This window comes from Armigeres subalbatus, chromosome 3 (assembly GCF_024139115.2).
Source record: "Armigeres subalbatus isolate Guangzhou_Male chromosome 3, GZ_Asu_2, whole genome shotgun sequence".
Taxonomy (NCBI): domain Eukaryota; kingdom Metazoa; phylum Arthropoda; class Insecta; order Diptera; family Culicidae; genus Armigeres; species Armigeres subalbatus.
In genome coordinates, this window is record NC_085141.1 from 367192132 (window position 1) to 367220108 (window position 27977).

The 27977-nt window shown below is 38.1% G+C and overlaps 1 protein-coding gene and 1 long non-coding RNA gene across 2 annotated transcripts in view; both read left to right on the forward strand.

Annotated features, from left to right (window-relative positions):
• LOC134226360 (beta-1-syntrophin) overlaps window positions 1–27977 on the forward strand; it is a 728606-nt gene that overhangs the window by 123849 nt on the left and 576780 nt on the right. The gene's annotated exons all lie outside the window — the stretch shown is intronic.
• On the forward strand, window positions 1848–2743 carry LOC134223509 (uncharacterized). Its single transcript, XR_009982602.1, has 3 exons — window positions 1848–1956; window positions 2023–2492; window positions 2637–2743. It is a non-coding gene; the product is annotated as an uncharacterized LOC134223509 (long non-coding RNA).

The window sequence follows — 27977 nt, forward strand, 5'->3', positions numbered from 1 at the left end:
CGTTTTCCAAAACTTGATTAATTTTCCCGTCAAACACTGTAAGAACCAAAGAAATCGGTTGATTTTTCACTGAGTTATGGTCATTTGAAATTTAATAAAAAAATTCCTGTCCCGATCATTCTGGCCAACCCCTGTATATCAAAATCAATTTGATTCATTCACGAATTCCCCCATAAGTGCTTGAAGTGAATAAGTGCTTGAAGTATTTTCGTTCTACGTTCGTATATGTTTAAACCATGTGATCAATTTGGTTGATTGCAAACTGAATAGCTAGTTTATATATATATATATATATATATATATATATATATATAAGTAAAATGCATGAACTCTTGTACGATATGTGTATAAAAGTGTCTTTTTCAAATCAATACTTCCCAAAAGTATAACCTTGTTTTATTAGTCTCAGTCGATTCTTTGACTAATTTATTGTCAAATTTCCCAAAGAATCATATTATTTGATGCCCCTAAATATTTTTAAAATTTAAACAAAATAATAAAAAATAAAACGAGCTGCAGAATTAGCCCAATATAGGATGAAAACCGTCAAACAGTAAAAAAGTGTGAAAACAAAGAACGAGTATAAAGCGAGATGTGAATGAAGAATATTAACTTCAAAAGCAACCTCTTAGCTTTCCAAATGTTTCACCGTGTGTCATTTTTGATATGGTGATTCAACGTGTTCAACGTTCAAAATCAAATTTATTATACCAGGGAATCAATATTCGAGCAACGCCCAACAATATACCCTTTGTCGTCAACAGAGTTTGTTACTGACAAACGCACCTCGCAACAAGCCTTTGTCAGAACCCAAAAACAATATGACAAGAATCATTTGGCTTGCATGCTCTGATATTTTCGAGAATACGATGCTAATTTTGTAATCATAGTTAGATTCTCGAATATTTCCATAAAAGCAGAAACTATGATAGCTTAAAACCGAGATTTGCTGTAGAGATAATGCAAAATAACGGGATGAAAAGTTAGCAACAAAATTGTCTTCTTTTTTGTTGCTGACAAAAAAAATCGGATCTTTGTCATTATTATCTCCGACAAAAACAAAGTTTTGTCGTTGGTTCTCTTTTGTCGCTTGTTTCGCAAGCGCATCCAAGAAAAATTGATTCCCTGATTATACATATTAGCAAAAACAAGTCTACTACAATTTGGCTGAACATTATTTAACTTTAATCGATTATGTGCACGACAAAACATCAGGCATCCCTAGTTTTTTTCTGATGACATTTTGAAGTGTGTGTGTGTTTAACGATCCTCATATTTTGGGTAGTTTCGTTTCAGTGTGTATCGATCCTTTTGGGCACGGATGGCGCCACATGCGGTGTCGCCAAAATTTCGTGAGAGTGAATCATATTGTTAATATAGTATATTTGGTTCAAGTCAAGATTGGGTCATCGTTCTCACGAACAGTCTGTAGGTCGGCTGTCTGAATAGCTCATAAAGGTATTTAATATTACAATTTCCTTGTACTGAATTTGTTGAAAACATGCACGCTTAGATCAGTTTACCTATAAATAGGTACTTCATTCACCCATATTTGAGTAATTCATAAATTACTAATAATATGGGTTAAATTCACCAATAAAATTGGTGAACTTTACCTATAATCTAGAAAAATTGAATTTACCCAAATATGGGTGAAAATGTTTACCCATATATGGATGAAAATAATAACATTAACTTTTTACTTCGTTTGGAACAATTTGTGTTTTTTCTGATAAACTGAAAATCATTTTAAAATCTGTGAATTTTAGTTGTTTTTAATCAAGGTAAGCATTAATGTGTTTTACTAAAAGATGGGCAAGTCAGCAATTTAATAAACTTGCATGTTTTCTAGATTTCAGATGTTTGGAAAACGGACTATTTTCATGTAAATAATTGTCTACTTCGGATCGAGCTTCGGATACTCCTACGGCAGATTGCTTCCGGTGAAGTTTGCTGGTAAGTTCGATTGTGCTACTGCTAATAGTTCAGGGTGTTAAACTTTTTCAATGATTTTCTTTACAGGAAAAATCTGGTGAAAAGAGGAAAATGATATCCGGAAGAATGAATCAACCAATGCCTAATGCATACGCCTCCCCAAGGGAAGAGTCGCGTCGAGACTGTATTTTGCGTCCCAGAAAGTTGAACAGCGGAACTACCAGGCGACATACAGCTGCAAGATCAACCCATCCTATATTTGAATCATCCGCCTCTACATCATATTTCATCACTGACACACGTTTATCCGAGAATCGATCCGAGAACTAGAACCATACGATCACTAGCCGGTCAGCAGTGGTATGAGCTTGGACTTCACCAACTACCCACCGGATCTTCCTCTTCCTCTTCCAATGTTCCACACAGTGGAACCGGTCCTACCTGCAGCAGAAATAAAAAATCTGTGATCCTCGATCTATTATATCCTGGAGCTGATGAGAGAAGCGCCAAAAAGCAAAACTTTCCAAATAGAAAGGTCCATGCGATTCTTGCTTTTGGTAAGTATTTATCTAATGAGAGAAGGATCATTGAGGCAGCGCCATTATTCCAGTCATTTTCGTCCTCGTTCAAAAATGTCAAGAAGGGGAATGGATCTACCACCGCGTTCCTAACATTAAAATTACTTTTTTTTTCGTTCACAGAATTAGCCGATGAATTAGCCATGGAATTAGATCTTCGTCGCTCATGCCACATCGGATTTTCAACTAGCAGACAAGTTCGGCGACGCGTAATTCTCATCTCCTCCGGCTTTCGATTTAAATTATGATTAATTTATTATTGGTAAATTTTTTAAAAATAAATTTTTAAATATAAATCTTTATGTTTTACAAATATTATTTCAAAACATTTCTATATCAATCAGTATGTCAAACAGTAATCAAAGCACAAAAAATCGCCCAAATATGGGTGAAATTTACCTATAATTCGCTCCTTTGTAAGTACCTAAATATGGGTAAAATCAGTTTACCTATAAATAGGTAAACGTCAATTCACCCATAAATACGTATGTGCACTTTTTGGCGATTATAGGTACTCTTCACCCATATTTGGGTGAACTGAAGTAAGCGTGTGGGCCAACCTGACTCTTATTGTGCCAAGTGTCACCTCCGATGACGGTACTTACATCAAAGCTTTCTTTTGTATTGTTCTCAATACTATGGCTTTTCAATTTTAACCAATTTTGTAATTTCGACCTTTTGTTCTTTCGACATTTTGTCCTTTCGACATTTTGTCCTTTCGACATTTTGTCCCGTCGACCTTTTGTCCATTCGACCTTTTGTCCCGTCGACCTTTTGTCCCTTCGACCTTTTGTCCATTCGACCTTTTGTCCTTCGACCTTTTGTCTTTCGACCTTTTGTCCTTTGACCTTTTGTCATAGATTCGACAATGTTCGCTTCCGATTCGGCAGGTACGAGACGGCGAGATGGGCAGACCAGGTGCAGAACGACTTGGCGAGCGTGGGCCGTATTCGAGGATGGAGAGATGCAGTCTCGAACCGTGCATTGTGGCGTCAAATTGTTGAATCAGTGTTATCTGTTAAGATGTAAACTAAATAAATGAAATGAAATGAATCCTAGGATATCCGAAAAAAAATTTCAATGCCTTTTCAGTTCTTTCTATACTAGTTTGGCAGGATCCAATCAAAAAACCCAAATTTGTACGATAAATCTCCGTAAAAAAAGTCGTCTTAAAGGGTTAAACACGTTGACGTGCGATTCCGTTTCGTACGAGAAGAATCATCCAGCTGATAGATGCCGGCCAATACCATAACTAATGGACAACCGAAACCACATTATGATAATTTCCGGTTTTGTGGAATATATTACCAACCACTTTTATAGTATTGATCACTTGTGACCTTTCTGATCACCCTGTTATGTTTCAAAATAACAAATAAATAACTCGTGGATTAAATGCCTCATTGTGCTGCCTGTAGATTGATACATTTTCTCTTTAGGTTGATTGAAAAGTATTTCCTGACAACGGTAAGATCGTTCCATGAAGTCAAACTGTTACTCACCGTACTGTCGGAATCGTTAATTGAAATTAAAGCTAAACTTCTCACCATTTTCTCGTTATCCACTTAGAGGGTCACACCCGTACAAACGAAAAGCCACCTGAATACGCGTGGTCATACGAATTGTTGCATAATAATTCATCGTTATTGCTTTTTATTGCCCATGGATGTCATTTTTCTACTCATAATTCCCTTCTTGACGACTGCAAAACGTTTGGATTTCTGCTGTCGTTTTTTATACCCTTAGTTGCCAACACCACCGACACCATCATCGTTGCCGCGATATCTCCTCCGCGGTAGCATCCAGCACCCATAAATCATTTTCGCGCTCATTGAAATGCATTGGACCTTCACGAACCGGCGGCGGTGGTAATTTGCCTCACTCACCTCCGAGCACCTTCGAACACCGAACACCACCACTCTCTGGGCTGGATCCGAGGCAGGTGGACAACACCGGAGATGAGATGGAAAAGTGTCCGCCGGTCGTCTTCGCAAGTACCTACTCTTGAAGATGGACGACCGGAACCTGGCCAAGATGACATGTAGGAATTTTTGCGCTGAATGCTGAAAAAATAATACCGCACAAAATATAATCTTAATGAAATCTCCCTTCCCATCGGAGTTAAGCGTCTCATAGTCGTCACGTTAGCGGAGTAGGTTTATCCGTCGTTCTCACCGCACCGGGTGATGGTACAGTGATCTGAAAAAGAATATAATGGAACGTCTTTCCATCCAGTTTGCAGTTTCTATTAAGATATTCTGAAAGTAGTGGTACTGTGGATCACTGATTGTTTATTGGTACATCGCCTTATCTTTCTAATCTAACCAACAAAGATGTGAAAAAAGGAATAAAGTAAATAACTATTAATTTTTTAAAAACTATTTCGTGAAAAATACGCCGGTGGTCAAAAGTCCATAATATGAATCACTTCGCAACAGTACGTTGAGTTATTGTGAAGCTTGCATCTTTGGTTTAATCATTTAACCGGTCTTGTCCAAGTTGAAATATATACAATTTCGGCCCCCTGGATCACCGCGCATCAACCGCCTTATCGCATTTCTGAGCACTAATTAATCAAGATGTACGAGAGGTCTGGCGCGTGTGCACATACAAGAGTGATTATCTCCCTAGTTGCTTGATACTAAGGCGACGCGGGACGTGATGAGGTTGATCCAATGTGTGACAGTGCAAAAATGAGCCCCCATCCCGGACCAGCCAGTAGTATGGTGGTAGGTGCCTGCCTCGTTTTAGTAACAAGTTCGAGTGCACTTTGCATCATCCCGAGCCAATGAGGAGCACTGCAGGGGAGCCATGTGAGCGATCGGCGGACTGGCTCTTCATCTGCAGCAGTCAGTTCGGCTCACAGCCCGCAGTCAACATGAAGAAGACCCACAAAGCACCGCGGAGCAGCGCCACGCCAACCAACACATCATTACTCATCCATCGTCGGCTTTCCAGTGCGTGGCAGTAATTATCGTTAGGTACGCCTCCCTCCTCCTTACTTGCGCAGGCTGCCCTATACGATAACGATGATGAGTCGAGAGCTTTTGTATACCAAGCTCGTATGCGGTGTGACATGGTTTTAGCGCCGGAGGAAGATGAATTAGTTGCTGTCATTTAAAGGAGTTCTTCTCATCTTATCACGTCGTAGGTGAAGGAACTTTTTGTTTGTAAACCGAGAAGGGGGTACGTGTGAACGCTACTTTGCATGGGTTAATCGGTTTGCCAAACAACGATCGTGCTACATCCTAAATTTAATGATGAGATTTGTTTTAATTAAATTCTAAGATAAATTGCAAAGATGCACAGAATTTGTTTTCAGAATCGAAACCATTCAATTCATTTGAATGGATTATGACATAGCTTTTGTTATCGATAACAGTCATTGGGGATTCTAAAATATTGAATTTAAAACAAAATATTTTTTCCACCATGTTGCTAATCAATTTGAGAAATACATTCAAATTACCGAACAACGTGAATTCTTATCATTGAACTAAAGCCAATGTATTGATATATGATACTCGACGGTTTGACCTCACCTCAACTATGACCCTTCAAATTAGAAATCCAACGGAATGGCAAAAACAACACGTAAAATTATCTAATGATCTTTTTGTTTCTTTCTTCGCAGGTACGTACGATTGCTCCACAATTTCGCATGATTTCAACCGCGGTAAGACATCTTAGCAATAACCACATAAATCATCCTGTTCCTGGAATGCAAAACTTCGCAAATTTCACTTGAACTCTTTACCTCGGTGAACACATGTATGGCAACTCGTTACGATTCTTGGCAACGTCCATCAATATTCCGTCCTACTTTGTCCCCCGATACATTTCGTTCCGACTCCATTCCTTCCATCAACCAAATGGCGTTTGGCTACAACTCTAGTGTTGAAAACCGAGTCATGCACGTTGAAGTAAATGTTTATCTTTCAAGCAATATTGCAAATATTTTATTAATGCGAGGGTAGTAACAAAGCGTTGAATTAAATAGATGGACATTTGTATGTCAATGTAATTAAACTTGACCTTGGATTTGTAGCAATTTGCGCGTTTGTTGAGTTAATTTGGGATGCTGGCGAGTTGTGGGAGTGCTCAATAAATCCGATGGACATTGTTTGAATTAGATGGATTTTTAAGGTTGTATTTTTTATATCCCGTGATATTTATCTTCGCTTGCACATGTTATTATTATCTAACTGAATATTAATTGAATGAATTTGGGAATTCATCGTGTTTTTAAATATCTTAAGCTTTCGATAGCTTCTAGGGAAGTGTGGCTTATTATGAAACCTAACAGAGCACGGCGTATTTGGAAAAACAATTTTATCCCAAACGAGCATCGCTAAAATTTCAACTACGTGAAAATATAGCTTCTTATCTTTCATTTCTGGGGTATTTCGAAAAAATCCAGCCGCCAGTCACGAGCCACTCCCGAGTTAAGTCTTTCATTAATTTTTTAACCATTCTTCATGAATCAAAGACAATAAATGAATATTCTTCTTATTCTTTTATTTAAAGCCTAATTCCAAAGGCTCAGATGTGGACAAACATAACGGAGCCAAAATTATTAAGCTTCCGGGACTCGCATTGTTGTAAAAAGTAAAACACATTGAGTAAAAATGAGATATCTTTTTAATCAGTTGACCAATTTGCACCACACCACCATTTATTTTATTTATTCAGACTAAGGCCAAAGTGGCCTATGCGGTATATAAGAGTCTTCTCCATTCGGCTCGGTCCATGGCTACACGTCGCCAACCACGCAGTCTACGGAGGGTCCGCAAGTCATTTTCCACCTGATCGATCCACCTTGCCCGCTGCGCACCTCGCCTTCTTGTGCCCGTCGGATCGTTGTCGAGAACCATTTTCACCGGGTTACTGTCCGACATTCTGGCTACGTGCCCGGCCCACCGCAGTCGTCCGATTTTCGCGGTGTGAACGATGGATGGTTCTCCCAACAGCTGATGCAACTCGTGGTTCATTCGCCTCCTCCACGTACTGTCCGCCATCTGCACCCCACCATAGATGGTACGCAGCACTTTCCTTTCGAAAACTCCGAGTGCGCGTTGGTCTTCCACAAGCATCGTCCAGGTCTCGTGTCCGTAGAGGACACCCGGACTACGGCGGCGAACTCTATTCGATCGGAGCGTCTTGCGGAGTCCAAAGTACGTACAATTTCCAGCCACTATGCGTCTCCGAATTTCTCTGCTGGTGTCATTTTCGGCAGTCACCAGTGAGCCCAAGTACACAAATTCTTCTACCACCTCGATTTCGTCACCACCGATGCAAACTCGCGGTGGGTGGCTCACATTGTCTTCTCTTGAACCTCTTCCTATCATGTACTTTGTCTTCGACGTGTTGATGACTAGTCCGATCCGCTTAGCTTCCCTTTTCAGTCTGATGTAGGCTTCCTCCATCTTCTTAAAGTTACGAGCCATAATATGTATGTCGTCGGCGAAGCCAAATAGCTGGACGGACTTATTGAAAATTGTACCTGCTCTTCGTATTACCCCTTCCAAAGCGTTGTTGAATAGCAGACACGAAAGACCATCACCTAGCCGTAACCCTCTGCGGGTTTCGAAGGGACTCGAGAATGTCCCTGAAACTCTAACTACGCACATCACCCGATCCATCGTCGCTTTGATCAACCCTGTCAGTTTATCCGGAAAACCGTGTTCGTGCATTAGCTGCCATAGCTGGTCCCGATCGATTGTATCATATGCGGAAGTCGATGAATAGATGATGTGTGGGCACGTTGTATTCGCGGCATTTCTGCAGTACTTGGCGAATGGCGAACACCTGGTCCCTGGTGGAGCGTTCGCCCATAAAACCCGCCTGGTACTGCCCCACGAACTCCCTTGCAGTTGGTGCTAGTCGACGGCATAAAATTTGGGAGAGTACCTTGTAGGCGGCGTTCAGCAATGTGATTGCGCGGTAGTTGCTACAATCTAGCTTATCGCCCTTTTTGTAGATGGGACACACGACACCTTCCATCATCCTTCCATCATAAAATCCTGCCCCAGGAATTAATTCGGCTAGTCACCCAGAAATACTTCAGGTACACCTTCGAAATTTCCTTCAGGAATTCTGTCCTGAATTCCATCTCGCTCCTGTAGCAATTTCTTTAAAAATCCGTCGCAAATAAATCTAGAAGTACTTTCTAAAATTCCTAAAGGAATTCTTTCGAAAAATCCTTTAAAAATTTGTCTAAGAATTATTTTAGTAACCCTTCCGGAATTTTCTTCGTGATTTCCTTTAGCTATACTTTTAGAAATTCTTCCAGGTATTCCATCGGAAATTCCATACCATCGCCTCCCTTAATTCCGCTGAAACTTCTGTCAGGAGTTTCCGAACAAATTCCTACAGGACTTTATGAAGCAACTCCTGCAGGAATTGCCGAAATTCTTGAATTTCTCTGTGAAATCACCCAAGAATTTCTTCAGGATTTCATCCAGGGATTCTTTCAGCAAATTATCAGAAAATTACTTTGGAGATAGAGCCTGAAATTCTTTTAGAAATACATCAAGATATTTCTTTAAAAATTCCTTTAGAAAAACATTTAAAAATCCTTAACGAATACGTATCTTGAGAATTTCTTCAGCAATTTCTTCCGAAATATCTTAGAAAATCCCTGAAGAAATAATTTTAGAATATTTTTCGGAAATTCTTATAGAAATTCCATCGGGAATTCCTAAGAAAATTTCTTCGGAAATACCAATGGAAATTGCTTCCGAAATTTCCTTAGAAATTCTAGAGAAATTCTCAGGAAATTTATTTATGATTTCTTTTGAAAGTGGCTTCAGGAATGTCTGTGGAATTTTTTTTAGGAATTCCTTCGAATTTTTTTAGAAATTTGCTTCAGCAATTATTTCAGGAATTTCTTAAAAAAAATATTTCCAGTATTCCTATTATTTCTATTGGAGTTCTTACGAAATTTCTTTAGAACTTCATTCAGGAATTCCAACGATTAAAAAAAAAATCCTTCGAATATTCCTCCGGAAATTTAAATATAAATTACTAGAAACCTTCGAATATTTCTTTAAGATTTTTTTCGGGAGTCACTTCTGAAAATTATTCAGAAATTCTTTTAGTGTCATTCGGAAATTACTTTCGTTTCGTAAATTTCATCTGGACATTTCTTTGAAATGTGCTTTAGAAACTTTTCCTTTAGTATTTCCTAGTTCTTTGTTCAATAAATTCTCGGAAAAATTCTTCCAACAAAATTTCCGAAATAGTTTCTGCAGAAATTTCGTTAGAAATTTCAAATGGTTTTACTAAAAGAATTTCAGAAGAGTTTCCTGGAGGAAGTTTTCAGGCTAGAAGAAATTTTCAAAGGAATTTTAAAGTAATACTTAAAGGATTTTCCAAAGAAATTTGTAAAAGAATCTCTTCGTAAAGGAATTTCAGAAGAAACTTGCAAAATTTTCTTAGAATTGCTTCTTTGACTTTTCAAAAGAATATCTTGGGGAATCTCCAAAGGAATTTCTGAATTTATCTCCGAGGTAATTTCCAGAGGGTTTTCTGGAAAATCCCCAGTCTAAATTCCGAAAAAATACTTAGAGGAACATATAAAGATATTCTTGGACAAATTTAATGTCGGAAATGCCTTCATGAGTTTCGTCATAACTTTCGATAGCAACTCGTTCGGAAACTCCCAAGGGAATTCATGAAATTTTGTCCTAGATTTGTGGAAGGGATTTTTGCTCCGAAGGATCCTGTACACCTCTGGTGGTGCAAATGGCCAAATTGAAAGATTTCCATCTTGAGCGTTGCCCAGCAACAGAATTAGACGTTTCTCGTAAAAGCATTCCAAAGAATTTCTAGAGACCTTTCCAATAAATTAGACGATTGCATTGCATAAAATGCAGACGATAAAATGCAATAAAAATTTCGTTATGTTTAAAATTGCCTGAAATTTTTTTAATTGACGTATCGCTTGACCGATATTATAAATTAAAAATAATCAATGAACCAATTACGCCCAAAATGCTGGTGCCCCACCATTACTAGAGCTCTAGTGCCGCCAGTGCTAGTAATCCACTCTCAGTGGCAAATGGAGTTCAGACCTCCACCACCCCCGAATTCATCTCGATGCACAATATTGAACAAGGGTTGACCTTCGGAGGTTGTCAACGTACTAACTGGGGGAATATTCCTAATCCTTAGTTTCGGGAAGTATTTATCCAGCAAAATTCCATAGGTCATTCTTTTCCTTGTCGGTCATAACCATGGAAAAGTTTTTCAGCTTCTATCGCCCAATATATGCCGAGGACATCCTACTGGTCGTCGATGGAGACATATAGGGCGCATACGTTTCAAAGCTCTTGGTAGAATTTTCAAGAAGAACTGGGCATATGCGAAATTGTTAGATCCTTATACAAGTATTGTATACAATGAATATATATATATATGAATCTAACAATTTTGTTAGCTTTTCTAACAATATTTGTTTGAGAGCTTACATTTTTTGTATAAGAGTCTAACAATTTCGCATATGCCCAGTTCTTATACAGGTTTTGTTAGATTCTCATACAGAAATGTTAGATAATCTAACAACCGCCGGTTGGGTGTAGTAAGTAAGTCCGAGGCCACGTTTGCAGAGTGAGGCACAAAATTTCCGGACCAAGCGTTGAGTTGGGCAAGTTTCCCATAAAAAAAAACCCCGAAGATAGTGAAGGATGTGAGAGTAACGATCGACCGGGGTCTAACCTTCCAAGATCATATCCAAGCCCCACAGGGCCAACAACTGAGCGCGGATCAGGCAATCCATTACCGACAGCACATTGCTTCTACGGTGAACTCAGTTGACTTCATTTATCCCCTTACTTCATACATCCCTTTACATAATACGCTTTTCTTGATTCATCCATCTCAACCCACACGTCTACATGAGCCAATATCTTTCTCTAACATTATCAAGAATCCAACAACTGTTTTTCTTAACATAATTCACACTTTAAAGCCATGTGGGCGTTCTGATCTTCCAACAAGTTTTAAGGCTCACCTTTTCTGCAGTTTGAAGCAGTGTCAGCACAGAAATTCCCAAGACAGTTTTCCGAACCAAAGTATCCGGAGAACAGCGCGAACCATACACCATTTCTTCAAAGTTAGGAAGCCAATGCTTTTGTTCGGTCTGGTCTAACCTTGGCAGTACATGTCCAGCCCACTGTAATCTGTCGTATTTTAGAAGCCTGCCGATGTCTACATTTTTGTACACTTTGTACAACTCGTGATTCATGCGCCATTCAGTATTCTCCGCCACTTCTCTATTCACAAGTATTGAACTCAGTATTTTTCAGTATTTTTCGAGAAATCGATTGTCTGCATCTTTTTACGGCCATGCTTCATGGCCGAATATGACAACTGGATGAATCAACGATTTGTACAGAGCAAGTTTTGTCCGTGACTTCAAACTACGAAACTAGCTGGCTACAAAACCGTAGAAAGTCGTTTTGCAAACGCCTTGTAGGCGGAGTGTTAGCACAATCGAGTATGGGCCCTTTTTTGTAGATAGCACATTTGACGCCATCAAACCTGCTAGAAGGCATTTTTTGTCATAGATCAATTTGATCACTTGGTGGATTGTTTCGTTCAGCCGGTTACTCCCAACTTTTAGAAGGTCGGCTGATACTCTGTCCTTCCCAGCAGCCTTGTCGTTCTTTAGCTCTCAAGCATCTCTTTTCCACTTAGCCTAGCTTGTGTGGCTCCACTGCTTGTCCATCATCCTCAATCCTAACTCTATTTGTGCCCTCACTGCCCAATTGATATTCAACAATAGCACGAAATTAGGATCATTTTAATCACTGCGTGACTTTTATAGAAATTGATTTATTGGATTTTTTCGATGAAAACTATTATACTCAAAGCAGAAGGGAGTAGATTAAAGTAATGCAGTCGTACGTCACTGTTTCTTACGCGGATGGATTTTTTTTCTGAGCAGCCCTTAGTTCTTTATATCGTTCTCTATTTTGGCGTGTATCCGCCACTAGCATGCGCCTATTGGCCAGATTTTTCTCATCTGTCACTCTTTGGAACTCCACATCAAACTAGCCTTTCCCTTGGATTCCTTGTGTGGCACCAAGTACCTCTGTGGCTGTTGTATTGATCGCTTCCTGGATTTGCGTTCAAATTTTCTCCAGTTGAATCTCCTTCGATTGGTTTGCGGAGCTTATGAGCGAATTGTTCCGCAACGAAATGGTCCGACAAGTGATATTGGAAAGCCTAACGCGAATCTTACATACTACCTGATAGTGGTCATAGTCGATATTTGGGCCTCAGAAGGTCCTCACATCAATTACTTCTAAGACATGCTGGCCGTCCACCAAAGCATTATCGATTTGAAAATATGCTTTGCCATTTGTGTGTCTCCAGGTGTGCTGTCAAATATGTTTGCGTGCAAATAGCCTGTAGGAGTAGTATACATTGATAGCTCTTCATTAGTATGTAAATTTGCCTACGCTCACAGCAAACATCATTATTACTGTAGTTGATAACGGGTTAACGGGAGAGAGTTGTATTATCTATTCTAGAGATCAATATGTGTGGGTTGTGACTGTTCAGAAGAGTCATCGATCGTGTTGCTGTACAAGTCGAATTTAGTATGGTCTGTTCTCTCGAAAGGCAATAAAGACAACTCCTAAAGACGATACCCTCTACGTAAACCAAATCTCGAGCGCGTTGTTGAAGCAATCTTCCGTATAAACTCCGTGTAATCTCTAACTACACTTTGTGACCAAAGTAAATTCAGATCGAATGTTACACTAAAGGACTAGTGCAAAGGGTGAAAGGCTGGAATAAAACGTTTCCTGAAAAAAAGTGTGCCATCACTATCCGCTTTTGAATACCACACAGTGGCGAAGAAATCTCCTTCAATACCGATAATACTACGGCTACAGTCTCAACATAGCCATTATTGTGGTTGCGCTAAATTTGACAAGGCTCAGGCCGTTGTCATTGTTAGTTACGTGTAGGCTCCCCTTTGCAATGAATGGGTGAAAAATAGTTACCATCGATAATGAGCTTCACGTCGTGATCTTTTTGGGCATTCTCCGTATAGATTAGATGCTTATAGAACTCGTCCCTCACATCATCGGGTTTTTCGTTGGTTGGTACGTGTGCATGCAAAATTTGAACATCGAGTTTCAACAACGGGTATAGTGCTCAATAGTTTCATCTCCTCAAAAAAAGTCAGCATACAAAATTTCAACATATTCGGACTTTGTTAAGGGTTTGACGAAAGCGGTAGAAGATAATTGACTTTCTGAGCCTTCAAAAATTTTTGGAACCCCAGATCTGGACGTTTCATGCATTTTTAAGATATTTGGAATCAAAAATAAAAATTCGATTTCGAACTTTTTCTGTACCCTCTCTTGGGAAATTTTCGTGTTTCAAAAAAGTCAAATTTTGACCGCTTCGACCAGACAGCTTCGAAGTCCGATTGAGTTGAAATGTAGTATGGGGACTTCTTTCGAGGAGACGAAACTTTTGAGTACTATCCGTTTTTGAAATTCGAAAAGTCGATTTTCAATGGCACCCTAGTATGCATTGATCAAGTTGTAGATTAGGAACTTGCCTTTAATTCTCAAATCGCAGGTGCGATCACTTACCGATCTCCAACTAATGATTCGGCGCTGCTGCTCCACCTTCTCGCCACCATTGTAGTAGATGTGATACTTGAATGAGGTACCCGCCATTCATTAAGTTCACTGTGCAGAATTAACGTTAACCTGTTCCTCACCTTCGGATCTTCTGACCTGACCTTTTGCAGCTTTTGAAGTACCGAGTACCGTTCCAAGTACCAAGTTTGCAATCAGTTTTCGTTAAACATTGTTGAGTCCTTTGCTGATCATTCAATTCTGTATGTTTGATTACATTTTTCGGAGTTGGTTGTTTGGTATAGATGACGTGGGACTGTGCCCAGACTACACTACCAACTAAGTACTTACGAAACTCTTAATTAGCGACCGATTGTCATCGGCAAACTCGTGGAAGCGTCAGACTTTGAACTCATGAGGACCAGAGCTATTCCATTGCATAATATGTATATTTTATGGCAAGTACAATGCCCAAGGAGTCAAAAATGCCTTCCACCTGAAAATATCCTATACCGGAATGAGAACTCGCTATTTCCAGATTAGCAGCCCTACAGCCCGTTTACAGATTACAATGTGGTGGAATTAAATGGAATAGTACTAAACTCATCTTATGGCATTAGAACTTGTCTACTGAATGCAATGAGCTACGTACCAAGTATGAGCCATTAGGTATGGGAGACTTTACGAAATCTCTAAGCAACAGCAATTTTCACGTATGCTACTTCATCTAACTTTTTATCAAGATTCATAAAGAAGCTACTGACCTGCCATGTTCATGCTGTTTAAAAACGACAGTTTCTCATCTCAAATAGTCGGAAGAATCAGAAGATTGGCAAATTTATCAGAAAAGGTAGCACAAACCAAAAAGATACCGAACAGTCCACTACTTTCGTCCTAAACAGCAGTGCAAAAGCAACCCTCGCAGTTCCAGGGCAGACCTACTTCAGCAACAAATCAAGCTCCGTATTTCGGTATCTCAACGATTTATGAGTCCCTAATCGTTACACTGCACTGACGGACGGACGCCCTCAAGGCAATGACACTTTACAACCACGTGAATTCCAGCAATTGGACAAAAAGATACCAGCACCATCGTCTCACTTGAACCTCCCAACAAGTTCGAACAAACTGAAAACTGCCCTCGGGAAGACTGATGGCCCGTTGTTCTTGTATATTAGCCGAGCCGCAGAACGTACTGTCTACATTGTTTCATTTTTTCCCCAACCTCTATGACTAACAGAGCGACCGATGCAAAATGTGCCCAGAGTGGAAGCGGCTGAAGGCCTCCAGTACAAGTGGGTCATAAAATTGATAGGAAAATTATTCACTACCGCTCGTAGTGTGTTCCAGAGCTAAAGCACGAAGTCGTGGAATCTAAACCAACATGATTCTTCCCCATCAAGAAACAGGCGTCCGAAATCATTTGGAAGGCGATGCAGACGGTTATCCAATACTGAGCTAAAGCAAAAACCAAAAAATCCCAAGTATGTGTTGTCCAGCTTTCGGTGTGTTATTTTGACTGGCCAGCTACCAACAGTTTACCAAACGACGGAGACAGAATGCCCTCCGGGCTACCGGAAATCATAACCAGCCGAGCAGAACAACAACCGGCGATGGCTCCTTTCCAGAACATTGCTTCGGACAGCAACGTGCAGCACACGGCCAACGTACAGAAAAATACAAGAGAAAGCATTTCTCCCACGTCGTCGTCTTCATGTCCGATCCGATAAGACTTGTGCCGCATTGACCTACTGCAAGTCAAGTGGGTGGACGACATCGGCGTAGGCAGCAGTGATCAGATTTGGGGCGATTCGTGAATTGATTCTAATTCAAAGTACATCCGTTCCTTGCTACGCCATGGATTTACTGATGGAGTAGTCCAATGCGCCATAATTCCAGCCTGGGAAATGGGAATTGCTACAAACTGTTTCGCTTCGCCACCGCCGCGCCCCGGCCGGACCTCGCCCGCACACGTAGCTGCTAAGCGCCGTCGTGTTTGGGGGTTTCCCGTCCGTACGTTCGTCCTGTGTGTATGAAGTCGTCAGAATCAACATCGCCAATAAAACCATTGCAGCTAGCAGCAGTGCAAACAACAACCGTTGTTGCTGGGAATGCGGAAACGAGGGTGGAAGAGGCGGTCAAACATATTATGGCGAATTCCTACATACGCCAACAAACAGCTGCAGACCTTACAAATATTGATTCACCCTAATGAATATGTTTGTCTGGCTTACCGGTAGAATAGCAAGTGCGGCTGCCTGCTGTCTCAAACTCGTCATTTTTCAGAATACGAACGTGTCGGTCGGAAGCTGTGCGTAGGTGTAGATTGGACTATTATGGCCGATTCATTGGTGTTGCATAATACCTCCGCACAGGGTGCTTAGTTGGTGAACAGTTTTTCACTTAATTTTCATTTAGTTCCACTTACTCTGGGTTGAATGTGTTCAACATCAAAATCACATAAAAAAATGACGACAAAACCAGACCCGATTGGCTGTCGATATCGTTCCGAACATCATCTAATGGCTGCACATAGTCATTTGAATGACCGGAAATTCCAGATGCTGGGAACGATCCTGTGCAATATTGGTTTCATTAATTGAGATATTCATTGACCATAAACGAGTCAGGCGGCGTACTGCTTGTTTCCCCGCGCGCCCGGTCTGTTACTAGCGAGCAAATATAGGCAGTGATTATCGCTTCGTCATCATGAAATTATCATTTATCGAGAGGGGATGAAATTGAATATCGATTTTTACCGAGAAGCGTTGACCTGTGACAGGAAATAATCATGACGCATCTAATTTCCATCGTTTTGATTAGTTTTTTTTTCCTAGTGACATAGTGGATGTCATGCTAACTAAATTACCAAATTTTAGATGCAAAATGCTCTTCAATTAACTTACAGGGGTTGGACAGAATGATCGGGACTTTTTGAAGCAAAATTTAATCAAAATTCAAATGATCATAGCTCTAAGGATATGCGGTATTTCGAAAAATTTCCGTTGGTTCGAAACAAAAATCCGTGGAATTTCGCGGAATTCGAGGCTAGCGAAATCAGATTTTTTGATTTTGTTTCGTTTCGTTGAATTCCAAAAATTTCGCCGGAAAAAAAACTAAATACTAACGGAATACCGCGGAATTTCGTAAAAAAGTTTTAGCCAATACAAAACCAATAAAATATTTCGGCTGTGCCGCTGCCATAAAGGTTGTACTTAAGATTATAAGTATAAATTAATTTTGATTAACCTTTTCTGTGTATTATTCAAATGTCCAGGGTCCGGAGACGAGCCAGCCTCCTTAATAAAGATACAAAAAAATGTCCAGGGAAAAAAGAGGAATAATAATATAATGAATTAGCAATAAGGCCGTTACAAGTATTTTAATAACTTTTTGTCCTACTGGTATCCGAAAGGCCAATGGGGGGATAATAAAAAATAAATATTAAAATGGAAAAAACAAAAAAAAATTCGGATTTGTTAAAGAATGTTTTGAAAATCTTCAAAATTAGCCGAATTTTATTTTGTTGCCCCCTCAAAATATTATTTTTCGGCAAAATAAAAATCCGCGGGGGGGAGACAAAATAGATTTTAAATATTTGTATCTGCCTAATTAGCAATAATATAAGGATTTTGTCCGGAGACGAGCCAGACTAGGACTGAAAGTCTCCCTAATAAAGATATAAAAAAAATTGTAGAACAACGACTTTGAGGGGAATCAGTATTTTTATGCACTTAAAAACTTGTAAATCACTTTATCATGGTTAAAACGCAAATGGAACTAATCTCAATGTTCACAAGACTTGTAAAGCACATAAAAAACTTCCGTTTAGAGCTTGTTGCGATGATTTCCGGCGTTTACATCTCTTGTTAGATTTTTATAAAAATTGAAAATAGCCCACACTAAATCGACTTGAGCCATCTCGAAATTTTATCCGAAATAGCTGAAAATTTGACAGGAGGTTTATTATAGCATAAGAATTGTGATTCTGGGCTGACCGATTGAATTTTGATACTTTTTGAAAACATGAAGAGGTCTAATACATATACACACAGTTGATTGAAAGACGAAGCGATTTAGTGAGAAAATCTTGCAAATCGTTCCATCCGTTCATGAGTTATATTGCCTCACAGGAAATGTAAATTCATTTAGAAATTAGAATTGAAGAATAGAATAGAAGAAGAAGAAGATATTCAAGCAAAGAAATAGGTTTTGTTTTTCATTTTTGTGATTTTTTCAGCAGTGAGCTCGTATGTTAGCAAAGAGATTGGTGCTGTATTTCGTGGTTTTGCGATGAGATATGTGCAGTACGTTTATTTAAAAAAAAACATTCCTTCACTTTCCCATGTATTAAAATATTCTCATGTACGTCTTATAAAGGCCTCCAAAATAAATAATATAACCATAAGCAGAACCAGACTTAGTTTAAAATGCGCCCGATTCGACTCGTTTTATTCAAAAATAGGACTACCCAATAATAAAGAAGAAGTTACCACTTGAATAAAACGATGAGTTCATGAAGATTAAGAATGCTCTTTCATCATTTTTGATATGACTGTGTTCTGCAAGCAAACTTATCTGAGTGCTTTTTAAAGCAAACAGATTCCTAGTTTTGGTGCAATAATCAACATAGTGAAGCAGTATCTTTTCGCATTTTTTTTTGTTGTTGTTTGTTTAAACGAAAATAAGTTGAATTAGACATAATTTTGAGTAGGTCTTTGAGTGTAAGTTTTCGTAATACGAATCAGAACAATATAAATTTTTCTAACAGGACATTAAAAGACAACATGTCAAATGACACGTGACGTACCTGTTAGAGTAATTTCACTTTATTGTCTCAGATTTTATATTCAGGGCAATTTACTGTTATACAAAAATTAAGGATTATTGAGTTATACGAATATTATATTAAGTTATATGAAAAATCATAAAACTAAGCTTTTATGGGAAATGTCCATCTAATTAATCATATGACTTTAAAACACTGAATACAACTGAACCTAAAAAAACATTGCAATATTCGGCATCTACGTCCTATTATTGCTGCATTTTACCGTAATTTTCATAAAAAAATAACTTGTAACGTTACTTGACAGTAAGCTTTTAGACCATAGATATGGATAGTAGGCTTTGAAATTTAAACAACATAAATCAAAAACAAATCGTGACCCACCAAACACGGAGTTTCTGGCGTCTGCTTTTATGCGTGTAGAACATTTACGCAAGTGTGTTTTGATTGCAAAATGTGAATAATAAAGTCAGCTCCGTGGAATACAAATTAATCGTATCGCTTCTCAAGGTGCGTATTTGACTATTTACAGTGGTAGTTTGGTCAATCAATCTCTTTCAATTTAAATATTTAGTTATAAAATAGCTGTACGGATTTTGATCCTTTGTTTCGAAATCCGTCCACGGTGGGCACTGTATAAAAGCGGAACACTCTAGAAGTAGAGGCCTTTGTGCTCATGTATCAACGATAAACTTTTTATTTGCATTCGATTCCGATTTTCTAGAGACTTTTTCATATACTGAGGTGCTTAAGTGCAGTGTTGAGCTGAATCACGATAACGATAAACATTGCAATTTTCATGTGAAAACTTTTCACGTGAAAACAGTAGGTGAGTTGTCACCGGTGACAACTTCTCAAATTTTGTACTCAAACGATAATAAACACAGAATTTTCATTCAATCATTATTCTTTTCTAATATCAGTTAATCGTCAACAGTCACGTTATATCTTCTATTTGGCGTTATGGATTCATGATAGTAAGGAAAAAGAGTTCAAAATATAACGGTAAATGCTTTATCAATCAAGATACGATTTTCAAACGATTCTTAATCGCTGGCGAGTTTTAATCACTTGCTAATTTAAAAGTAAAATCGCGGGTGAGCTTGACCTTTCCCGATTTGGTTTCGAATGCCCCACGCTACCAATATTTCTCAGATATGGTTGAAGTTCCTCCAATCCGCACAAAGCGCCAATAAAAATCATTTACCCACAAAATAATTTGTAACGGTTCTTGCTTGCTTGCTGTAAGGTGTATCATGCCTCTTCTTAATTTGGCAGGTTCGTGGCACGATTTTTACACTGCGCAATCCGTTGCGCTTGACCCTAAAGGGAGTTTCTTTTAAAACAGTGTCTAACCCAAAATCTGGGCAGATAGGATCACTAATCACAAAACGATGTGGTTCCGAAGAACGCTAACTACGAACAGAACGTTTATTACAGAGTCCAAATGTGTTTTATATTACAAGCTATGTGTTGCTACATTTTCGCGTCATTGCGCATATACAAAGTGGTTTAATTTTGCTTACACTGGTTAAACGTGAGGGTATTGATCCGTGTGACAAATATAATTTATTGAGCATGGGAGAGTCGATGTGCTTGCTCTGCACAAGCATTGAAATAAGTAATTTGATCCGAACGCTTGGGGTGAAATTGCTAAGTTATGAGTTTTGTCAATCGTTAATACAATGTATATGACACCTCCCCTTTTTACAAAAAAAAATAATTGAAGTGAAATGAAATTATTTTATTTTTGACAAAATTTTGGCAATTCTTCGATTTTTTTTTCTCTTTTCTTTTTTTTTTGTTTTTGCGAGTTTATTCTTTATGCTTTTACAATTCTATTTTTATGAATTACTGTTTGTTTGTTTGTGTTTTCATTAACAATAGTACAATTTGGGCTGTTGATTTCTTTTACAATATATGGGCCTAGATAGAATGGGTCTAATTTTTTACGATTTTCGTTTGTAATATAAATGTGGTCACCGATTCTCAGATCTATTGGATTAATTTTCTCGTTTACTACTTTTTGTCTACTTTCTTTTCGCTCTAGCAAATTGTCTCTAGCTAATTTGTTTGTTATATTCAGTTTAAATTTTAATTCGTTGTAATATTCCTCAAGGTTATAAATCGGCTCATGGTTTGACGTTTTCGAAAATCAATTGGTAAATTTGCTTTATGTCCAAATACTAATTCAAACGGTGTAAAACTGTGCTCGATATGGGGTGTTGTGTTGTAGCTGAATGTATAAAATTGAATCCAATCATCCCAGTCATCTTTGTGATCATTGGTAAAACATCGCAGATACTCGTTCAAGCATCTATGATTTCTTTCCAATGCTCCAATTGTCTGTGGGTGATACGCTGTTGAAAATTTTTGTTTTATAGATAAAAGTTAGCAAATTTGATCAAGGACTTCGTTGTTATACTCTGTGCCTTGATCTGTTCTAAATTCCAAAATATTTCCGTAAATCAGAATAAAATGTTCGACAAGCGCCTTTGCTATTATTGCTGCTTCTTTTGTAGGTATTGGAATACAAACTACGTATTTGGTTAGATTGCATTGTAGTGTTAGAATATACCGGTTACCGTTTCTCGTTCTTATGAACGGTCCAACTGTATCCGCTGAAAGAACTTCGAAAGGTTTTGATGGTGTGGTAGTAATAACTTGATTTTCTTTAGTATGTCGGTGAACTTTATTGATTTTGCACATATTGCAAGACTTGACAAAATTTGCAACATCTGCTTTCATGTTTCTCCATTTGTATACTTCTCTTATTTTCAAATACATTCTGTGCTGTCCAATATGACCTGACGTCGGGGTCATATGGAAATTCTGAAGAACTTCTTTGATTTTTTCCTGTGTTGTCAGTAGTTTTGGAGGATTGAATAATATTATTTCGCATTTGGAAATGGCTCTGTTAGCGATTTCCTTGAATGTACTAGCGCTGATTTCTTTGACAAGTTTATCTTCGAGTGAAATGGCCAATTTATCTCTTCTATATTTTATTAAAATCTCTTCAATTTTCAGAAGAGCATACTCTAGCGCATGACTTCCGTTATTCAGAGTAATTTCAATACTTCCCAATATTTTGTATAATTATGGCTGTATACATTAAATCTTACTTGGTTTCGGTGCACTTCGCAACCAAGCTTAAGGATTTTCTGGTCTCAGAGGGATTTTCAGTTTGCCAAGCATTAAGGTGATCAATCTTATTACTTGGTTCTTCTGATCTTAGTTTACTATTTGATTGTGAACTGTGTTGTTTTCTTGCCATTGCCCTAGTGTTGACTGTTAAAACTGATAATTTTTCAGTTCATCTGAATTTGAAGGAATGCGCGAAAGTGCGTCTGCTCCTACATTACTTTTGCCTGAAACATATTCAATTTCGAAATCGAACTCTGCTAAATCTAAGCGCATTCGTGTTAATTTGCTAGTAGGATTCTTCATGCCGAATAGATATACTAGTGGCTTATGATCCGTACGAACTATAAACTTTTTCCCGTGTAAATAACTTTTAAAATGATTGATGGCCCAATGTATGGCCGTTAGCTCTTTTCAATTGTTGGTTTGTTACTTTCACCTTTTGTGAAGCTTTTGCTTGCGTAGGCGATTGGTAAATCATGGTTGTCATGTTGTTGTGAAAGAATGGCTCCACACGCTACGTTAGAAGCATCCGTAGTAAGGATAAATTCTTTCGTAAAGTCTGGGTAACGCAAAATTGTCGGAGATATAAGTAATCGTTTTAATTTCTCAAAACTGTTTTGATGTAAATGTGTCCAAGCAAATTTTACACCTTTTTCAATAAATTGTTCAAGGGCTTTGCTATATTCGCAAAATTTGGCACAAACTTTCTGTAATAATTACAGAAAGCGACGAATCGTCGTATTTCATCCGCATTTGTAGGTACTGGGAAATATTTGATGACTTGGAATTTGCTATTGTCTGGTAAAATCCCTTTATCTGTAATACGATGTCCTAGATAAAGAACTTCTCTCCGAAAAAGTTGCATTTTCAGGGTTGAGCTTGAGATTATAGTACCTCAAGCGCTCGAAAACCTTTTGTAAATTGTTCAGATGATGATTTACTGAACAACCTATAATAATTATATCGTCAATATATATAAAGGCACAATCAGGATATAATCCTGCCATAGCGATGTTCATCATTCGCTGGAAGCTATTAGGGCTAATGTTTAACCCGAAAGGTAATCGCTTAAAATTGAAGTGTCCAGATGAAGTGGAAAAAGCTGTGTATTTTTTTGCTTCCGGATCCAATGGAATCTGGTGAAATCCAGACATTAGATCCAGTGTTGTAAAATATTTAGCATTTCCTAATTGTTCAAGAATTTTATCAATTCTTGGCAATGGAAATTTATCTGCCAAGATTTTTTTATTCAACTGGCGAAAATCAACGACCAGTCTCCATTTTTTGCTATTGTTGTCCGATTTTTTTGGAACAAGTAAAATTGGACTATTATACGGCGATACTGATGGTTCTATAATATCGTCCTTCAGCATCTTTTGAACTTGTTTTTTTATTTCATCATTTTGTGAATAAATATTCTTATAATTCGGGATATAAACTGGAACGGGGTCCGTTAAGTGAATATTTTGAGTATAAAATTTGTTTGTGCTCAATTTCTCATCTGACATACAGAAGATGTCTGAATTTTGTTCGATTAATTTTTTCAAAGGTTTCTGTACAAAGTGGGGAACGTTTGAAAAATCTATTTTAGAAAGCAATTTTGGTTTCGTTCATTATTTAAATTGGGTTTCGTCGCGATTTGTTCATAATTACAAAGTTCGTCGACAACGGGTTGAAAGTTCTGTATTTGTGCTTGTTTGTCAGTTGTGTTGATAAATTTTATCATAGCATTCGTTGGAGATACTATTGTATTTCCACAAAATATTCAGGTAAAATTTCCTGTGAAAATACTATAGAATCAGAAGTAACTTTGAAGTTTGGTATTCTGCGTACTACTTCACACCTCGGTGGGAGAATAATGGTGTTTTGGAAACTATCCTCGATTGGTATTGAAACAACATGATTTTGGTAATTGAAATTTAATAGCCAATATTCATAGTCTATAGTACATCTGTGTTTGATAAGAAAATCCCGTCCCAAAATACCGTCTGTTGGTATTGAAATCATTACCAACTATCTGAAAATTATGACTTATTTGAAGACAGTCATTGAATCGTAAGTTAGTAGTAGTTTCGGCAATGGTTTCAGATATTCCATTGGTTATACCTGAGAGTTTATATTTAATATTTCTATCAATAGGTTGGTTAACAGATATTTTCCCACTTTTAAAAAGTGAAACGTCGGCTCCACTATCAATTATTAATGTACATTTTGAATTGGTCATATGTACATCTAAAGTAATAAAATTTACAGCGTTTACATTTGTTAAGTAAATTACGTTAGACGATGCGGGTTTACCTGCATCATATGTTGATCTAAAAAATTATCGTTATTAATACTTTGTATATTACGTGAAAGATCCAGTTGATGAAAATTGGTTGGTACAGGAGGTGTATGAGATTGTGGTCCTGCATCTTGGGATATGGAATTTGGAATTGAGGCATTATGAACACGTATTGCATCAGTTGTAAAGATTTGCCTTCGAGAATTTGTATGGTACCTTCCGCCACGTCCTCTATTTTGATAATAGTTATTCGTATTATGAGGAAAACTATTCCTGAATTGCAAATTATTTCCATGGTAGTTTGGTTGAGCGTTATACTGACCTCTTTTAAAGAAACGAGTTGTGTCGTTTCGGTTGCTATTGAAGCGGCCTTTGTAGTTATGTTGCGTTTGTCTGCTTTTGAATGTTAACAATTGAGCAGATTGACGTGAAGTGTTTGCAGTATTTTCCAAAACCTTTTGCGTGGCTTCCTTCATGTCCTTAAATGTACCTGCTTTAAGAATGAGCTTTGTCTCAGCCGAACCAATACCATTAATTAAGGTATCTACTCCAGCTTTTGTTGACATTGCTGTTGATACTGTATCAGGAATTCCACTATTAAGGTAGACAGCCTTCAATTTTATGGTAAGTCTTTCCACCTCGTCGCAGAATTTTTCTTTTTGCTTTACTGCCTTCAGCTTGGCCAACATATTCTCCGGTGTGGTTTTATCCTCACATCTTGTTTTATCGTCAGCAATAATATCGTCAATCGTTGCCAATCTTTCGGGTAGACCCAATCTGGCTTTCCCCGTAAGACGTGTCTTCAAAAATCTTGCTGCTGTTGCTTGTTGGTTCGCCTCCGTTAGATCCTTCAAAAGATTTGCGGAATCCAAAAAGCATCGATACCGTCAGCCGTTCCATCGTATGGCTGTACGATAGATGTAGCTACTTTATAATCAAACGGCATTGTGACTTGTGGTTTAGTGTTTAATTGTTCAAATTTGAGTTTAAGAATATTTCGAATTTCAGATATTGAATTTCGAGATGCTTTAATTAAAAAGTTAATTCCGTATCCGGTATAGTATCTTCTTCTTCTAGTAACCCTCTTTCAATTTGGTTATATAACTCGTTTGCGTAGTTTAATTTAGCCTGAAGAGTGGTAACTGTGAAATTTTATTAATGGATTTTTTTTAAATTATTTAGAAGTGTGTTCAGTAAGCCAATGTCGTCTTGTAAAGTCGACATTGATAAATATTTCAGCTAGATTAAATATTATACATCAGCTATATTAGCGATAGATGCTGCTTTTCCCATGGCATACCCTTTACGCTGCCAGCGTTTCTTCAAGACTAAAATGAGTTGAATAAGTACAATTGCAAGGATTAGCCAAAGTTTAATTTCGTGACTATCATGGTAATTTTCATTTTGTTCTAGGTGTTCAACTATGTTAATATTATTTTCGCCTTTTTGATCTACTTTTGAATTTGGTTTCCCCATCGTAATATAAATGTACAATATTTAATACACAATAATTATAATAATAACAATAATAACACGATGTAATAGTTTGAGTACTTCACCTTACTGAATTTTCCAGAACTCCAGCTGCTGTATTTTCACTCCACTGGTCTCAGGCTGGTGTTTTTGGCATCTGCATTCTCTTCATCGCCTTGCTCGTCTGCTGTACAGATTATCTTCCGTATCTTGGTATCTGCATTCTCTTCATCGCCTTGCTCGTCTGCTGTACAGATTATCTTCCGAATCTTGGTATCTGCATTCTCTTCATCACCCCTCTCGCCTGCTGTACAGATTGTCTTGCAGATCTTCGCATCTGCATTCTCTTCATATCCTTTCTCGTGTATCGAACAGTTTGATTTTCACTTCACTATTTTTCTCGTGCATCGTAATGATCGTTCACGCATTTTACTAGCACTATACAATTATTTTGTATTGTTTTGCACATTTCACTAGCATTGTACGGATTGTCTTCCTCTCTTTTGTTGTGCACCGTGCCGATGGTTTTAAACCTCTGTGCTAGCACTTAAATACTGGCTGCAACGATTGCGACTCAATTCCACGCAAACCATCTCTTCAATTTCTTAATGGCTGTTTTCTTCATTCTCGGTAAACTGTTGCACTGCACTAACTCTGGCCGGTCGCCATATCATGCCTCTTCTTAATTTGGCAGGTTCGTGGCACGATTTTTACACTGCGCAATCCGTTGCGCTTGACCCTAAAGGGAGTTTCTTTTAAAACAGTGTCCTAACCCAAAATCTGGGCAGATAGGATCACTAATCACAAAACGATGTGGTTCCGAAGAACGCTAACTACGAACAGAACGTTTATTACAGAGTCCAAATGTGTTTTATATTACAAGCTATGTGTTGCTACATTTTCGCGTCATTGCGCATATACAAAGTGGTTTAATTTTGCTTACACTGGTTAAACGTGAGGGTATTGATCCGTGTGACAAATATAATTTATTGAGCATGGGAGAGTCGATGTGCTTGCTCTGCACAAGCATTGAAATAAGTAATTTGATCCGAACGCTTGGGGTGAAATTGCTAAGTTATGAGTTTTGTCAATCGTTAATACAATGTATATGACAGGTGGCTTGCTTTGGCACTCTAATATCCTTTTTGATGTACCATAAAAATCATCAACTCAAGATTAGTAGTCGGGGTCTGTTCACAAATTACGTAACGCATTTGGGGGGAGGGGGAGGTCCAACCTGAGTTATACTTTGTTACACTAAAAGGTTGGGGAGGGGGTGGGTACTAGCAAATGTTACGCATAACGCATAACGAATAAAAGTTAATCTTGAAGGTTTTTTTAATCACTGATTGAAGTAATTGCTAATACGTACCAACCATTCCTCTTCACTACTATACTACGCATAATTGTCCCATGCTAGTCTTTGTAGTTTTTACTTGTGAAGGCTATTTTGATGTTTTTGGGAATCTTAAAAGACAACGAGTCTTGTTCGAATAATTGTTGCTAAATTTCGAGGCATTTTATTCTAAGCAATTGCACTTTAGCTCAACCACATAAACAGTTAAATTTAAAATGATTTGTCTACAGCTATCGTTTTAGTCATTACCGAAATCAAGCACATAGCGGGTGCGTTATGCGTAAAAGAACAAAGCGAATATCGTATTTCTCGAAAGAACAGTCCCGCTAAACTAAAATTTGAATGGCCATGGTCGCAAGTTCTATTTGAGTTTTTACTAGCTGCATTTGATATCCTTGGTCTTAGTCATGTTCCGTTCCTGTTCTAACAGTTTTCAATAAATACCAAAACCCACATGCTTCAGAAAGAAAAAAAATATTTAAAATTTCTCAGTTACGCCTTATATGGGGGATGGAGGGTGCGAAAAATGTGACTTTTTGTTACGAGGGGAGGAGGGGTCAAAAACTCGGATTTTTGCGTTACGTAATTTGTGAACAGACCCTCGTGAGAAACTTGACTATCAATCTACAAGGCAGACAAAAATAACCCCTTTTTTGTTAACATCCGATTATTGTAAACATTGCATTAATGTGAACGATTTCTGTCCGAGTAGAACACAGAAAAACTCAATACTCTTTGACTATGGCATAAACTAACGAGATGTGTCCGAAAATCACAGATTTGCTTTGATTTACGACGATATTTATGTGTTATT